At 31.6% G+C, this 11,344-nt stretch overlaps 2 pseudogenes across 1 annotated transcript; one reads left to right on the top strand and one right to left on the bottom strand.

The window, feature by feature from the left end:
* Nucleotides 1-2,864: 2,864 nt before the first annotated feature.
* On the bottom strand, nt 2,865-6,028 carry LOC125874149 (60S ribosomal protein L10-like; annotated as a pseudogene). Its single transcript, XR_007447235.1, has 4 exons — nt 5,896-6,028; nt 3,821-4,322; nt 3,226-3,307; nt 2,865-3,107 (listed from the first exon to the last, which is right to left on the bottom strand). The product of XR_007447235.1 is annotated as a 60S ribosomal protein L10-like (transcript).
* A 2,206-nt stretch (nt 6,029-8,234) lies between these two features.
* On the top strand, nt 8,235-10,012 carry LOC125873966 (uncharacterized; annotated as a pseudogene).
* Nucleotides 10,013-11,344: the final 1,332 nt, after the last annotated feature.

Raw genomic sequence — 11,344 nt, 5'->3', positions numbered from 1 at the left:
AAACCGCGATTGAGAACGTGCTGGTGGAGATTTGAAATTTCAAACTAATTTTGGGGAGAAAATTTGGGAGAAATTGAAGGAAATAAGAGATATAAACGAGATAAAGATATTGTATAAAAGAAAGAGAATAACGTCAACTTTTTTTTTACTTATACAAATCGGTGGGGCCCATTAATAGCAAACTGACCGAGACTTTGCTCCTTAAAGGAAATAAATGAAACGATAGCTACTGTATATATTTTCCATTAAAAGTTTGCCATTATGTACAATTATCCCTACTTTTTAGCCATAGTTTATTTTAATTGTAATTCGCAGCAAACATTCCCTTTTTTTGCCATTTGATTAGGTATACAATTAGCCATTTTATACATTTCGGTATAAAATGTGTTTGTATAAACCGAGAGAAAAGTGTATATACAAATACAAATACATATATTTTCGTTCTATATACTTATAATTATACAAATACAGATCTTATTATACAAATTACAATGTATAAATGAATTTATACATTGAACAATTTGTATAAAATTAGATGTTTGTAGCGAATTATACAAATCAAAAGCTCCATAGCAAACATAAAATCCATTAAATTTGGTGGAATCCAAATCCCAAAATGTCCTGATACATAGCGTTTCGATTTCGAATACATCCATCAACGTCCTAATACATCGCGTCTCAGATTTTGGATACATCATTCAACGTCCCGATACATTGCGTAAGACCGTAAGCGATGTATCCAATCGATACATCACGTAAATTGATGTATATGACTGATACATCGCTTAAAATAATGTCTGATACATTGCGTATGTCTCCATACATCGCATAAAGTGATGTATCCAACTGATAAATAACGTAAAATAGGGATATTTATAATTTTTTTAAATGGTAGGAAATTTTAGATTATATAGTAAAACACGTTGTGTATTTAAGTGATTTTTCCCTTTTTATAATGTAAAAAAATAAAAATTGAGGGTAAGGGGAAGGAAATTGAAAAGAGGATTACGAGGTGGGGAAATGAACTTTCACAAACAAAAAGTATATGAATTTTTTTTTTTTGAAATATACAACTTGCATTATTTGTTGTATATAGTCTGGTCAAAATAAACAATTTACATATAACTTGTATACAACTTATTTATACATTGGAATAAATAATAATTTCGCTTGAATAAGCTTTTAAATTCAAAGTTTTGAAACTTTTTTATGCCTATTAATGGAGCTTTTAATGAAGTTTACAACTTTGTAATAACTTACTTAATTAGATAAAGAATTCTCAAAATTTACTATTGGAGTTTGATTATACATATTTGAGCAAATATTACTGATGTTTCAATGTTTAAAGAAGTAGAGCGATTAAATTTAAGGGTGTATTATGCATAGTGATTTCTAAAACTCAAATGAAGGGTTTATTGTGCAAAATGTGTGCTACGAGAGATTAGTTTATGATCGATTTAAATTTAATGGATTTAATATTTAATTGATAATGATTTTGATTTTTTTTCCTATGACATTATTGGTTCTTAACGGTTTGAATAAACACGAAAACAATCAGATGATTAAATAAATAATGAAAAAAGAATATTAATATTTTTCAAAAGTTTTTTTTTAATGTTATAATTGTAAATCTCATGTCAGCATGCGCCTTACAAGATTAATGTCAGCATGCGCCTTACAAGACTAATGTCAGTGTGCGCCTTACAAGGAATATGTCAATGTGCACCTTCCATCGACATCCATCCTTTCATTCAAATGTTGCCCTTTTGGTTTGATTTATATAGATTGGAGAACTTTTAATTAACATCAACATCAATAATGTAAGTTGCAAATTGATTATCAAAAGAAATCATACTAAATTAACCCAAGTTATCATCATATAATTCAGTCATTCTCTTTTTTATTTTTTATGTAAAAAAATAGAATATGAGTCAATTGTATTCAAACAACCTAACTCCAGGTCATTGAGTTCTTGAAGTTGTCAAGTCAATCAATAATAGACCCGATAAACATAATTTTCTAATAATCATTTGATATTTGCTCAGTAGAGACATGTCGCGGGAAGTAGAAGGTAAATGATAGGTTGGTAAACCCTAACAATGAATCACATTCACTAGACAAGAAACTCAATTCTGCACAATTATTTCCTTGTATAATCTAAGGAAGCACATGAAAAACCAACAACGCCAAAAACTGTCCAGAAATTTTTGAATAAAATCATCTCCATCATCTGAAATAGTTTGGTTCCTGAGTGGAACCATTCAAAGATAGTACTACCATTGCTCAATAGATAATTGATAAATTGTCCATTCAATTCTAGTTCTACATTTGCAGCCTCTAAAATTGCTAATTTTATCATATTAGATGATTTGTAAAGTTTTTTTCAGCACAGATGAGCTTGGCTAGTTGTACAATGAGTCACTAACGGCATCATTGTTTATATTGATCATTGAAGTGTTGCTTGGATCAATTCGAACAAATCCAGATTATTTCACAGGTATCTGTTAGTTTACACCAGTATAGGTATCGGATGAATCTATCCCACCTAGCATTTTTCGTCTCTACTAGAATCTAGAATTTAAACACTGATCAAATGTATTTTTTTCTCTTAGTTGAAACGATCTCTTACATAATTGGTTGTTTAACTTAAAAGGTCTCCCTCTATCCCAATTTATGTTACATACTTACCAAATTATGCCACATAAATTGTGACAAAAGAAATACAAGATGATAGAAACTGAATTGCGCACACTATTGTATCCTCATGATCAGCAAAATTCAAAACAGAAACAATACTGTCCAAAAATCCAATGATGCAGCTCGCATGAGTAAGAAATGAAGTAGAACGCTTAAGGACAGCAAAATGTATAATAAAACTCATCATTCAAATAAAAGCCAATCATTATACTTTGAAAAGGCAAACGTTCAGAGGGGTAACAACTTATGTAATGGTTCAAAACTAGATAGATGATCAGGAAACAAAATTTCATTCAGCGGAAGTAGAAAGCTAAAGGTACAGATTTGTAAATTCTGCAACTTCAATTAGCAGCTTCTAGAAAAGCTCTTCCAGGTTGACGTGCAGCAAGTCGTCCATGGCATCCAAGAAGCTGCAAAAGCATAAGAAGAAGCACTAAGATTACCCATGACACCACAGGCAAAAAGATTTGATATACAATTTCATCACAATGCAGCTTGTAATATAAATAGATTATAAATGAAACAAACCTTGGCGTTGACACCGTCTGGGACAATACGATTCTTAGATTTGTATTTCAGATAATCGGTACGGCTAAACTTAGTGAACCCCCTGCAATTAAAGCAAGCACATTAGCACTCAAAGATGCAGTGGTACATGCCTATAGAACAGATCCTATTCTAGTAAGGCTGCAAATAAAAATGCCGAGTATATTAAACATTAAAAGAGGTATAGCAAGCTAAGCTTCAAGGCACTTAACACGTTTTTGGAAAGAAGGAGATCCCTCAAAGATTTACTCCCCATAACTATGTAAGAAAAAGAAACCAAACGATGGTCCAAGGGACATAATTAACTGAGACATTGAAACATCGAGAGCCTGTGTGATCCATCTAGAATGAGCTACTATGTGATATGAGTTGAGAATGTATCTCCCTAAACCAACCCATGACTATCAAAACCATAGATGTTAATCCTACAAAACTGCATAATTTTCATGACAAACGAATAGCACAATGAAAAGCCAATCCTTCATAACCCAAGATAATTTAGTATGGGAAATTATTTAGTCCACAAACCAATGCAAGACATAAAAATTAAAGGTGGTTCGAGAGATAAAAGTCATACCACTTTCTGCTGACAATGATCTTTTGTCGGCCAGGGAACTTAAACTTAGCACGGCGAAGAGCCTCTTGAGCATGGTTAGCATTGCCATCTTTGCAGCGAACTGAGAGAAGAACCTGACCAATAGCAACACGGGCACAGACTCCCTGTGGCTTACCAAAAGCTCCTCTCATACCAGTTTGGAGCCTATCAGCCCCAGCACATGACAACATCTTGTTAATTCACAAAACATGGAAGGGGTGGACCCTAACCCTGAGGTAGAAAGCATCCTTTCCAGCAGACTTGGTCATGTACTTGTTGCAAGCAATACGAGCAGCTTCAAGTGCCTCACTTGAAACATTCTCCTTCTCCCAACTAACCAAGTGCACACAGAAAGGAAATTCATCAACTCCCTTTCTCTTCATACCCACATCGTAGATCCTGATCTTTGGATCTGGAACACCACGGCAAAACCGTGATTTTGGGTAAGGCTTGTTCTTAATCTGGCGGTAACACCTTGCAGGTCCTGAGAAAAGATTTCAACCCAGTTAGGCACAAGACTTTGTGAAGTCAATACTGAACACAAATACAAGTATCACAATTAAGGGTCAATTAATTGCGGCATCATATTATAGTTAGGAGCAAATAAGGAATAGAAACTAGCTATATCAATAATTGTCATAGCATATATCTGCAAGTTAGTGAAAATTCTCCTCATCCATAAAGAAAGTTATATCTACTACGTAGTGCAGAATAACTTAAATGTGCTATCACTAACAAAGAACAATAAATGGGGGTGAGAACATTGTCATACTTGTTTCTGTTCATACACAGCAAAACTTGGTGCATATTTCAGATATATTTTTTATCATCAATTTCACCATTTACATAGATTCATCAAAAAATTAACACAAAAAAAGGAAATAAAATTTCTTTATCATAAAAAAAAGTATGGATTCTCTTTCAGGTTTATCCTCCATGAGGAGGATACTTCAGCTGTTTTTCGATGTGGTTGCAGAAAAGGGTTCGCTTTGCAAGAAACAATGAGGAAAGAGGGAAAATTTTCTATCTTTAAACTACCAATTTTATCATTTCTAGGACCAAAGATCAATAATTGGTCTAAAAAGACACATACTGTAGCAACATCATAATACTATCGGTTAAAAATTCTATCTTTAAGCAACCAATTATATCACTTGTAGAACCAGAGATAAAGTGATTGGTATCAAAAGACACGAACTGTAGCAACAAAAACATGCAACTCCCACATATTTAATAAACTTGATTAAGCTACCCAATTTTATCACTTGTAGGACTATAAGTGGAGAGATTGGACTTAAAAGACAGGAACAGATGCAACATCATAAAACTCCATTAATTATCAACTCAAAATACACCAACTAGTTACTCTTACTATCTTTAATCTCTATATGCATACTAATGTAGTATCATCAACATAATTACACCAATTACGTATTCTTCCTATCAGAAACAACAAACAACAAGAAGTTGATTCCAACTATATCTGGTCGTTGCTGTATGAATCCTATTCTGCTACATTTGCAGAGATAGGAATAGCTCTATAATAACTCATCTTATGAATGAATTAAGTCTCTATAACACTATAGGATTTCCACATTTTACTACAAACTAATGCACAACACGCAAAACAAACATAAACCAAATGAACTCCTCAACCGAGTACCATCTAGAAACACGTCTAACATACACCATTTCAGTAAAATTCAAACAATAACACAAAAACTATGAATCGCTCGTCTTACATACAAACAAATTATGCCTCTCCAACACTACAGGTTCTCTGCATTTGCCACGAGCCAATGCACAAAAAGCAATGCCATTTCTAGCACTAGACATAAGCTGCTAAACAGAGATAAATCAAATGAACTCCTCAACTGAGAACTATCTAGAAACACATCTAACATATCGTTTCAGCAAAATTCAAACAATATCACAAAAGCTATGAACATACTGATAGATTCAAATCGTTTTTTCGCAAATCAGAGAAATTATAGCTGAAACAGTAGATGAAGCTGTGAATATACTTAAGAAGAGAGATATTCGGAGAAAAAACTTACTTCTCCCCATGGCTAATTCTCTGCAATCGCTCTGCGGATTGAGAAACGAGATAATGAAGGAAAAACCCTAGCTTAAAGTTGCTTACAGGTGAATGCATTCATTGGGCCCTATGGGCTTACATCTAAGTGGGCTTTAGGTAAAAGAAGAAGTTTTCAGGACTAACCACAATATTGTATCTATTTAACTTGTGTTTGTTTTATTTTTTGTAAGTTGCTATGTTGGAAACAACTTTGTTTGAAAATTTGTGTTTAACTTTAGCTACTTCTATCTGAAGTTTGGCTTTGCGAAGATCAATCATCAAAGCATTTTTTCTTGAAGTTTGGTATGACTCAATATGACAACTTCAAACATCTTTTTGAGAACAAGAAAATGTGAGAAGAAAACAAAATAGCCTAAAGTTGCTACATGTGAATACATTCGTTGGGCCTTACATGTTTATATATAGGCTTGAGTTATGTAAAAGTAAAAAAAATCGGGCTAGCCAATCTTAAAATCAACTTTAAAATAATTATTGGGTAATTTTTCAAAATGTCAATATTTTGACATTTAATAGGATCCAATGTCAACACTTTCAATATTTAGTAAAAATGTCAAAATTTTAATTTATTATGTATCTTATTTAAGTTTTTATTATTTGTTTTAATTGAAAGAATCCAATTGTTAAATAATAAAAAGGAAAAATTTAGGGGAGAGAAATTTTTTAAAAAGGAACAATTGCTTAAAAGTCTCAACAGTTACAAAATTTCAAAAGTAAATACTAATTGGTCTTCTCCATAGCTGATGAGTTCTATCATTATCGATTTTCAATGTATTTTGATTGAAATCTTCTTTTTTTTGTTTTTATGTTTGTTGAGAATTATTTTAACGAACAGTACAACAAAATCACTGACAAACAACTGTGGAGAAGAATTTTTTTACTGGGAGTTCGATCAAATTGGTTGAATACAAATTGGACCAGGTAATAGTTAATTGCTTCATCCTTAATCTTTTTCTAAGTGATTATAAAATTTTGATATGAAAGTTCGTAAGTAATTGTAAACTTTATCTGTTTCAATTGTAAATTATATGTACTATGAACAACGTAAGAAAAATTAGTTTTGGTGGATTTGATTACGAAAAATGTTAATGGATTGTTTGAATATTTTTTGATTGGTCGTTTGTTTTTAATGGTTCAATATTTGTTTTGTATACATATATGTTGGCAGACTTCATTGAAATATACATAATACAGTTTTGTTCAAATTTGTTTTTAATTAGTTTTTTACTATGAACAACGCTCCAAAAATTAGTTTTGCTGGATTTATTTAATTTTTTGTGGTTATCGATTACGAAAAATGTTAATGGATTGTTTGAAGATTTTTTTATCAACCGTTTGTTTTTAATGTTTCAATATTTGTTTATTATACATATATGTTGGCAGACTTAATTGAAATATGCATAATACATTTTTGTTCAAATTTGTTTTTAATGTTTCAATATTTGTTTTTTACTTGATGCAAGGACTATTGTAAAATACATACATTTTTAACTTGGATACAAAAAACAGTTAACATCTATAATTATGTATTTGTTAATGACTTGGGTATTTTATTTTATTTTAGTTTGAATAAAAAGAAAATATGGGGAGTATTAGTTTTATAATTATGCATTCTGGGAGATGGAACGAAGAAAATTGCTACGTTGATTACACAATAGAGGCAATTATAATGAAAGAATATGCAACATTTAAAGATTTAGTTGATGAAGTTGCTAAGCAGATTGGTGTTGATTGAGATATAATTGTTTGAAGCTTAAATATAAAATAGAAGGTATCAATGCACCTTTGGAGATACGCAACGAGATGGGCGTGAGAGTATATGTGTCATTGAAGAAAGAAAATAAGGAATTGGCAAAGTATCCCATATGTGTAACTGTGTTTGTGAAGGATTGTGAATTGACTGATAGAAATCTATATGAAGACGGTGTTGACATGTCTGGTATAGATGAAGGAGATACTATTGATACACAAGCATTAGTTCTTAGTGCACCATTAGTTAGCAATGCGATAAATAACGAAATTATCTCAAATATCAATCAAACGGAAGTAATGGAAGATCAAGTATACAAGGACAAAGGTACTTTAAAGGCCGTGATGAGGAAATATGCCATTGACCATAGATTTCAGTGGAAGACAGACAGATCAAGTGAAATAAGGTACTTATATTAATATAATTTTATGATAGTATACTTTAATAATTATTCCATCTAATAGCATGTTGTAATGTAATCTGTTTATTTTTTTGTTAATGTTTTGAGAAGTTATACACTTGTTTGTGTCTCTGATAATTGTGGGTGGATAATGAAGTCATCCAATATCAATAAATCGGGAATGTTTAGAATTAGAATGTTTGTGAATGAGCATACATGTCCATTGAAAGATAAGGTGTATAGTCAGCGACAAGCAACAAGCAACAAGTAGTCTTGTTGGAGGGATAATAAAGCCCAAACTGGTGGATCACAAAAGAAAGTTAACACCAAAGGATATACAGGTTGATATTAAAATGGACCTTGGAGTAGATGTATCCTACTCTGTGGCATGGAAGGCTAAAGAAAAGGCTATAAATGCATTAAGGGGGGCACCGTCTGATTTATATAGTAATTACCTAGTTACTTATATATATTGGATAAAACCTATCCTGGATCACATACAAAGATGAAGAATACAGATGAAAATCAATTTTTATATCTCTTTATCTCTCTTTTTCAGTTCATAAAAGGTTTTGAGAGTTGTAGGCCGATTGTTGTAGTTGATGGTAGCCATCTAAGGGGGACTGATAATGGAACATTTGTGTCAGCGAGCACTCTAGATGGAGCAGGTAACTAGTTTACAATTGTATTTTTCTTCTTGAATGAGTATTGTATTCTTCTATAAAAAAAATACAATTTTTTGTATTTTCTCTATTAAATTATAATTTATTTTTAGGTAATATATTGCCACTAGCATACGGTATTGTTGATTTGGAAAATGATGCATCCTGGACCTGGTTCTTTGAACAGTTTAGAGAAGCTCATGGTTTAAAGGACAATATGTGTGTTGTATCCGATAGGAACGAGAGTATTATAAAGTCAGTTTCGAGGGTATATAATAGAGTACCACATTATGCTTGCACATGGCATCTGTGGAAAAATGTGAAGACACTATACAAAAAGTCACACGACAGTCTCTCTAAAGTGTATTATGCCATGGCAAAGGCATACAGACATTCTGATTTTGATGATTTGATGAAAAAGGTTGAACAGGTTGATATTAGAGTAAAAAAATTATTTGGAGTTGGCTGGTTATGAAAAATGGGCGAGGGTATATGCAACAGTTAATCGAGGCTCTGTTATGACATCGAACATAGCTGAATGCATAAATTCATGTCTGGTTGTAGCAAGGGAATTGCCGATATATGATTTTCTTGAGGAAGTTAGGCAGATGTTTGGTCGATGGAATTTCACAAATCATACATCTGCTTCAAATACATTCACGACACTTTGTGGTAAAGCTCAAGAAATGCTCGCTGAAAATGAAGAACGATCAGTACGTATGACGGTATGTTGTGTTTTTTCATTTTATTTTGGAATTTCATTTATAAATCTATATCCTTTTAATAGTTGTATCATGCAATTTCATTTGATTTTGTTTAACAGGTAGTTGCAACAAGTAATTATGTGCACAGTGTTCATCATGAAGGATCAACATTTATTGTTTGCCTGGAAAGGAAAACCTGTACATGTAGGAGATTTCAAATGGATGAAATACCATGTTCGCATGCTTGGGCTGTTTTAAAGAAGAAATTTCTTGATCCTGAACCGTATTGTTCTGACCTTTATAAACCAAATACATTACTTGTTACATACAACAATCCAATTATTCCATTACCTGATCGAATCGATTGGAATGTACCTGGATATCTAGAGAATGAAGTAGTGAGGCCACCAAAATTCAAAAAACTACCGGGTAGACCACCAAAAAAGCTTCGTGATAAATCTTACAATGAGCTATATGGGAAGAAGTACAAGAATTCTTGTAGTACCTGTGGTTGTAAGGGGCATAATAGGCGGTCATGCAGGAATGGATCACGCACTGAATAGTTATATATTTTTGTATTTTTTCCTTAAAAGTGTTGGATGGTTTTGTTTGTCTGATGTTTTTATCGTCTTTAATAAACATTATATTTCAAATTGTATCCAGATGTCAATTTGTATTGTCATTTATTATGCATTCGTTTATATATATTACTTCAAATTGACCTTGCTTTTTTGGAAGTAACAGTGGATACAACTATATTGATCAATACGAAATACAAAATTGTTCAAGTTCATTATATGTAAAATGAATACAATTATGTATTCAGATGTCACTTTGTATTGTCACTTATTATGTATTTGTTTAAATATATTACTTCAAATTGACGTTGTGTAATTGACTCACTTTACTGAAAGTAACAGAGGTTACAACTATATCTATTAAGACGAAATACAAAATTGCTCAAGTTCATTATCTCTAAAATAAATACAAAAATTAAACGAACATATTGTGGCAACACAAATTGTATATTGATCAATACGNCTTCAACTTGACCTTGTGTAATTGACTTGCTTTACTGAAAGTAACAGAGGTTACAACTATATCTATTAAGACGAAATACAAAATTGCTCAAGTTCATTATCTCTAAAATAAATACAAAAATTAAACGAACATATTGTGGCAACACAAATTGTATATTGATCAATACGAAATACAAAACTGTTCGAGTTCATTATACGTAAAATGAATACAAAAATTAAACTAACATATTGTGGCAACACAAATTGTATATTGATCAATACGAAATACAAAACTGTTCGAGTTCATTAATTGTAAAATGAATATAATTATGTATTCAGATGTCAGTTTGTATCGTCATTTATTATGTATTCGTTTAAATATATTACTTCAAATTGACCTTGTGTAATTGACTTGATTTTTTGAAAGTAACAGAGGATACAACTATATTGATCAATACGAAATACAAAACTGTTCGATTTCATTATATGTAAAATGAATACAATTATGTATTCAAATGTCAGTTTGTATCGTCATTTATTATGTATTCGTTTAAATATATTACTTCAAATTGACCTTGTGTAATTGACTTGGTTTTTTGAAAGTAACAGAGGATACAACTATATTGATCAAGACGAAAGACAAAATTGTTCAAGTTCATTATATCTAAAATAAATACAAAAATATCGTGGCAACACAAATTGTATCCGTATTTGAGAGGTCGGCAACCTATCTTTGTATTTGAAATCATAATCATTTGTATTTAAATACTCTATTGAGAACACATGATGACTTTGGATAATGTATTTTTGAGAGTTCAACACTTCACAATCAATGAAATACAGTAATATGTCTCAAAACTGTTTAATGATGAATCA

This window comes from Solanum stenotomum, chromosome 8 (assembly GCF_019186545.1).
Source record: "Solanum stenotomum isolate F172 chromosome 8, ASM1918654v1, whole genome shotgun sequence".
Taxonomy (NCBI): Eukaryota; Viridiplantae; Streptophyta; class Magnoliopsida; order Solanales; family Solanaceae; genus Solanum; species Solanum stenotomum.
This window is presented reverse-complemented; position numbering and strand designations above follow the sequence as displayed.